This window comes from Bufo bufo, chromosome 2 (genome assembly GCF_905171765.1).
Source record: "Bufo bufo chromosome 2, aBufBuf1.1, whole genome shotgun sequence".
Classification (NCBI taxonomy): domain Eukaryota; kingdom Metazoa; phylum Chordata; class Amphibia; order Anura; family Bufonidae; genus Bufo; species Bufo bufo.
In genome coordinates this window covers 171,739,426-171,746,336 of record NC_053390.1, presented here as the reverse complement: position 1 = coordinate 171,746,336, position 6,911 = coordinate 171,739,426, and positions in this window count along the sequence as shown.

The following is a 6,911-nucleotide window of genomic DNA, read 5'->3' as shown; positions in this document are numbered from 1 at the left end:
CAACTTAGCCCCTGTGATGAGATTAACTGGACAATCATAGACACGATGAGGGGGCAATTCCTGAGCCCCACCCTCTGAAAAGACATCCGCAAAATCTGAGAGATACTGAGGTAGAGCCGTAGTGGACACACCAGAGATAGATGTGCCAAGACAATTATCCGAACAAAATTCACTCCAACCAATGATTTGTCTTGCTTGCCAATCTATAATTGGGTTATGTGTTGTCAACCACGGTAAACCTAAGACTATAGGAGCGGGCAAATCCTTCATGACAAAACAAGACATAATCTCAACATGTGAATCACCCACCCTTAACTGAATACCATGAGCAATATGAGTGAGACTCCTTTGAGAAAGAGGGGAAGAATCAATTGCAAAAACCGGAATCTCTCTTTCTAAAGTGCAAGTACTTAGACCCAGATTTTGAAGAAAAAGAAAGTCAATAAGGTTTACCCCAGCACCACAGTCAATGAATACTTTAACAAAAAAAATTCTTAAGTCTAGCACCACCATAGCTGGAAGGAGAAAATGAGTATTACAGGGAGCTTGCATGCCTGCTTGCTCCACCACTCCATTCATGCTACCAAGAGTCAGGACGTTTTTTTTTTTCTCTTTCTTATCATCATGCGGTTTAACAAAAGGACAAGCAAAAACAAAATGACCAATTTTCCCACAGTAGTAACATAGTTTATGCAATTTCCTAAAGTCTCTACTACCAGAACGGAAAGATACCTGACCCAGATGCATGGGTTCCTCCCCTACCCCAGAGTTACCTGTAACATCACCCTGGGAAGCAGTAGAGACGAAACCACTCACAGAAGGGATCCCTTGCGTGGAGGGAGCCTTACACCTCTCTCTAATATGTCTATCTAACCGTACTGCCAAAGACATAGCATACTCCAAAGAATCTGGGTACTCATGAAAAGCAAGGGCATCTTTCAATCTCTCAGATAACCCCTGACAAAACTGACTACGTAACGCGGGGTCATTCCACTCTGACTCTGTAGCCCATCTCCTAAACTCAACGCAGTAAACCTCTGCAGTATGTTCACCCTGTAATAAATTACGCAATTTAGATGCCGCCATCGAGACCCGATCTGGGTCATCGTAAATTAATCCCAGGGCTTTGAAAAATTCTTCCACCGACCGGAGGGCCAGAGAACCAGGCGGCAGAGAAAAGGCCCAGGATTGCGCGTCCCCTTTAAGCAGAGAAATGATTATACCAACCCTCTGACTTTCATCACCTGACGAAGATGGACGCAGCCGAAAATACAATTTGCATGACTCTTTAAAGCGGATGAAGTCATCCGCATCCCCTGCAAATCTCTCAGGAAGAGCGACTTTAGGCTCCCCACAAATTTGACCTGCACCTCATGCCAGAGCATTCTGACACCGTGTGACCGAACTACGCAGATCCGCAACCTCTAGAGATAATCCCTGCATGCGGTCAACTAGCGCATCAATTGATGCCATCACAAAACTGCTGAGTAATGGCAGTCAAAGTATGGCGGGTTATAATGTCACGGCGGACAGGATATAAGATACACAGATAACTAAACAAACAATATTTCTAGGCGAAAAGCTGGGGATAAGGTCACCTCCTAGCAAATCACTAACAGCTCTCCCTATTCTGCTTTGCCCATATTCAGACCCTGAAGGTGGGAATAATGTGTCCTCGTGCCTGGGCTGAGAATACCCTAGAATCCCTGAGATGGTGAAAGGGGAAAAAGGGGCAGCCTGCTCCCTCAGAACCAGGAGGGGACAGACAACACTCAAACAGCCAAGACAGCAAACCAAAGAAATCAGAAACCAACTTATCTTATCTGAGCACGGAACACTGTGAGGAGAGTAATTTAAACCAACAACCCCACCCAGTGCACCTGAAGGGAGGCGGATCTAGCACGACTCCACAACAAAACAAATGACTAGACACGTGCTGCTAATTAGAGATGGCCCGAACTATCCGACGGCGAACAGTTCCCGGCGAACATAGCTTGTTCGCGTTCGCCTCTGCCGGGCGAACACATGCGATGTTCGGTCCGCCCCCTATACATCATCATTGAGCAAACTTTGACCCTGTACCTCACAGTCAGCAGACACATTCCAGCCAATCAGCAGCATACCCTCCCTCCCAGACCCTCCCACCTCCTGCACAGCATCCATTTTAGATTCATTCTGAAGCTGCAGTCTTAGTGAGAGGAGGGAGACTGTAACTGCTGCTGATTTAATTGGGAAATCGATAGCTAGGCTAGTGAATTCAGTGTCCACTCCAGTCCTGAAAGACTCATCTGATCTCTGCTGTAAGGACAGCGTCCTGACAGCACCCCAAAAAGCCCTTTTTAGGGCTGCAACATTAGTCTGCTTTTTTTTTTTCCTTTATATACATATTGCAGTTGCCTGGCCTGCCTGTGTGTGAGGAGCTGCAGGCCCACAGACTGTAGTGTGCCCACTGCCAGTGCTCACCCCTGTCATTCCGTGTGGCACAGGACTTTGCTTAAAAAAAGGCACTTAATTTTTACACTTTAATCTAAGGTTAGTTGCCTGCCAGTGTGTGTCAGGCTGACTTCCACTGACTGTAGTGTGCCCACTGCCAGTGCCCACCACTCATACCGGCTGGCACAGGACTTTGCATAAAAAAGGCATTTAATTTTTACACTTTAGTGTAATTTCAGCTGCTTGCCTGCTGCTAGTGTGTGTCAGGCCGACTTCAACTGACTGTAGTGTGCCCACTGCCAGTGCCCACCCCTGTCATCCCGTGTGGCACAGGACTTTGCTTAAAAAAAAGGCACTTCATTTTTACACTTTAATCTAAGGTTAGTTGCCTGCCAGTGTGTGTCAGGCCGACTTCAACTGACTGTAGTGTGCCCACTGCCAGTGCCCACCCCTGTCATCCCGAGTGGCACAGGACTTTGCTTAAAAAATAGGCACTTAATTTTTACACTTTAATCTAAGGTTAGTTGCCTGCCAGTGTGTGTCAGGCTGACTTCCACTGACTGTAGTGTGCCCACTGCCAGTGCCCACCACTCATACCGGCTGGCACAGGACTTTGCTTAAAAAAGGCATTTAATTTTTACACTTTAATGTAATTTCAGCTGCTTGCCTGCTGCTAGTGTGTGTCAGGCCGACTTCAACTGACTGTAGTGTGCCCACTGCCAGTGCCCACCCCTGTCATACCGAGTGGCACAGGACTTTGCTTAAAAAATAGGCACTTAATTTTTACACTTTAATCTAAGGTTAGTTGCCTGCCAGTGTGTGTCAGGCTGACTTCCACTGACTGTAGTGTGCCCACTGCCAGTGCCCACCACTCATACCGGCTGGCACAGGACTTTGCTTAAAAAAGGCATTTAATTTTTACACTTTAATGTAATTTCAGCTGCTTGCCTGCTGCTAGTGTGTGTCAGGCCGACTTCAACTGACTGTAGTGTGCCCACTGCCAGTGCCCACCCCTGTCATACCGAGTGGCACAGGACTTTGCTTAAAAAATAGGCACTTAATTTTTACACTTTAATCTAAGGTTAGTTGCCTGCCAGTGTGTGTCAGGCTGACTTCCACTGACTGTAGTGTGCCCACTGCCAGTGCCCACCACTCATACCGGCTGGCACAGGACTTTGCTTAAAAAAGGCATTTAATTTTTACACTTTAATGTAATTTCAGCTGCTTGCCTGCTGCTAGTGTGTGTCAGGCCGACTTCAACTGACTGTAGTGTGCCCACTGCCAGTGCCAACCACTGATACCGGGTGGCACAGTAGCTTGCCGATAAATAAGGCATTTAATTTTTAGACAGTAGTCTAAATTCAGTTGCTTGCCTGCTGCCAGTGTGTGTCAGGCCCGCTTCCACTGACTGTAGTGTGCCCACTGCCAGTGCCAACCACTGATACCGGGTGGCACAGTAGCTTGCCGATAAATAAGGCATTTAATTTTTAGACAGTAGTCTAAATTCAGTTGCTTGCCTGCTGCCAGTGTGTGTCAGGCCCTCTTCCACTGACTGTAGTGTGCCCACTGCCAGTGCCAACCACTCATACCGGGTGGCACAGTAGCTTGCCGATAAATAAGGCATTTAATTTTTACACTTTAGTGTAATTTCAGTTGCTTGCCTGCTGCCAGTGTGTGTCAGGCCCGCTTCCACTGACTGTAGTGTGCCCACTGCCAGTGCCAACCACTGATACCGGGTGGCACAGTAGCTTGCCGATAAATAAGGCATTTAATTTTTAGACAGTAGTCTAAATTCAGTTGCTTGCCTGCTGCCAGTCAGTGTGTCAGGCCCTCTTCCACTGACTGTAGTGTGCCCACTGCCAGTGCCAACATCATACCTGATCGTATACACACACTGGATGTTTTAAAGCACGTTATTCCAAACAATTTAGGAATGTTAGTTGATTTATGCCCTTTATGGATTAAAACCCGACTCTGCGTCCACTACGTAATTTTCCATGGGAGTTTTGCCATAGATCCCCCTCCGGCATGCCACAGTCCAGGTGTTAGACCCCTTGAAACAACTTTCTCATCACTATTGTGGCCAGAAAGAGTCCCTGTGGGTTTTAAAATTCGCCTGTCTATTGAAGTCTATGGCGGTTCGCCCGGTTCGCCAGTTCGCGAACATTTGCGGAAGCTCGCGTTCGCTGTTCGCGAACTGAAAATTTTATGTTCGCGACATCACTACTGCTAATCTGGCAGACCTCCGTACATAATCTGAACAGGGCATGACAATACCATAGTGCAGCATAAAATACTGCCCAAACAAAACAAAATACCACAGTGCAGCATAAAATATGACCCTATCACCATACTGAGGATGGTGATACAGTTGAATTCAGGAGGGCACCTGCGGATGCTGACAAGGTGCATACCTAACTAGCATTAAATAATGCTGAGAGTATCAAATCAATATCCAAAATCCAGCCAGAAGCTCCACAGAAAAAAAAGCCATGTAAATGAGCACTAACTGCTACTAAATGCCAGAATTATGTTAAAGAAAGGAATCAATAAGATTCATTACTCTCTCTGTGACTGTGATATTCTAAGTACACACCTGTGCTGCCTCCCCCTCTGCACACTTTCAACTCAAAATGGAGGCATCACTAACACTTTACAGTTATTAGGATTGTTCAAGTTCTCTAAACTAGCCAACCTAGGAATAGTCGGAGCACAGACCCTCATAAGAGCAACCCCAGCCGGTACAGGAACCTAAAACCTTCTTTTCTAATAAATACCTGACTCCAGTCCTACGCATTTCACTAGGTTTAGCTAGCTCCTCAGCATAGTAGCAGGTCTAAGGTCAGAGTGGCAGAGGCAGGATACTTGGTAATACTGAGCTAGTTGATAGGGTAAAACTAGAGCTCAATAACCGGCACCAAGTTACTATACCTAAACTCTTTAATGGTCTAATGTGTCATCTGGGCATAAAGGTACCATTGATGAACCAGAGACACAAAGGGGGGGGGGGGGGGGTTTATTATGAAGGGAATATTTGATGTCAGTTTTTCTTTATGCCACATTTATGAAATGTTTCATGTTCTTTGATAAATTAGTCTCATCTAAACCTTTAAATACTTTTCTCTAGAAAATCTAATCCAGTTTTTCTACTCCACCCTCCTACTTTTTTTATGAGTTTTAAAAAAAAGTCTCAATGATAATATTAACATAGCTAACTATAGCCACTTTTCCACCCATATTCAAAACTGGAGTATGGGTGGGTTCACACTAGCGTTAGGGATTCCGTTATGGCTTTCCGTTATAACATGGTTTTAATGGGAAATAACGGAATCCATAAGACGGAAGGACGGATCAGTTCTTCTGCCCATAGACATGTATTATGACGGAATGCAAAACGGAAGCCTTTAAAAAGGCATTCTATTTGCTTTCTGTCCTAATAGAAGTCTATGGGAATAAAAACGGATCCCCCTGGTTCCTGTTATCCTGTAGACTTCTATTAGGACGGAAAGCAAACGGAATGGCTTTTAAAGGCTTCCGTTTTGCATTCTGTCTGGGCATTTCGTTATTTTCCGTTATAACCATGTTATAATGGAAAGCCATAGCGGAATCCCTAATGCTAGTGTGAACCCACCCTAAGTCGTGTAAAAATGCAAAAAGATTCAAAATTTTGGGGCAAGTGAGTGCAAAAAAGTTACATACAGTATGCCCTATTTTGCGACTTTTTGAAGCAAGAATTCTGGAGTGAAGGCATGATAAATCAGGGTCATAATGTTTTAAAACTACTTAATTTTTGACATCATTTTCTCTTTAAACAATCCTAATAAACGTTATGTTTTAGTGATTCCTCCATTTTGAGGAGAAAGCATCAATAAGATTCCTATGCAGTTAAGCCAATGGATCCTAAAAGCACCTACTATACAGCTTCTAGAATTAGGATTTCCAGAACAGTACACTATACCTGGCATTCAGCTGAAGCAGACATTGTTTTTTTTTTGAGCTGTTCAATCATTAGTGTTGAGCGAATCAAAGTCCACAAAGTGGACTTCAATCCGAATTTCATGAAAAATTTTATTCACTGCAAAGCCAAATTTCCTCGTGCTTCGTGGTAGCAAATAGATTTTACCTGAAATAGTGTAAATAACAAATAAATCATACTTACCTCATCTATTTGCTCGCAATGAGCCAGCCGTTGCCATCGCTGTTGAAGATCTTGCACAAAATTACACGCGCTGTGACGTGATGATGTCATCGCGTGCCGCGCAAGATTTCGTGCCAGATCTTCAATCAAGATGGCGGCAGCTGGCCCATCGCTAGCAAATTGATGAGGTAAGTATGATTTTGGGGGTTTGTTTTGTTTTTTCATTTAACACTCTGTTATTACTATTAGGCCTCATGCACACGACCGTTGTTGTGTTCCGTGTCCGTTGTTCCGTTTTCCGTGATTTTCTGCGGACCCATTGACTTTCAATGGGTTCGTT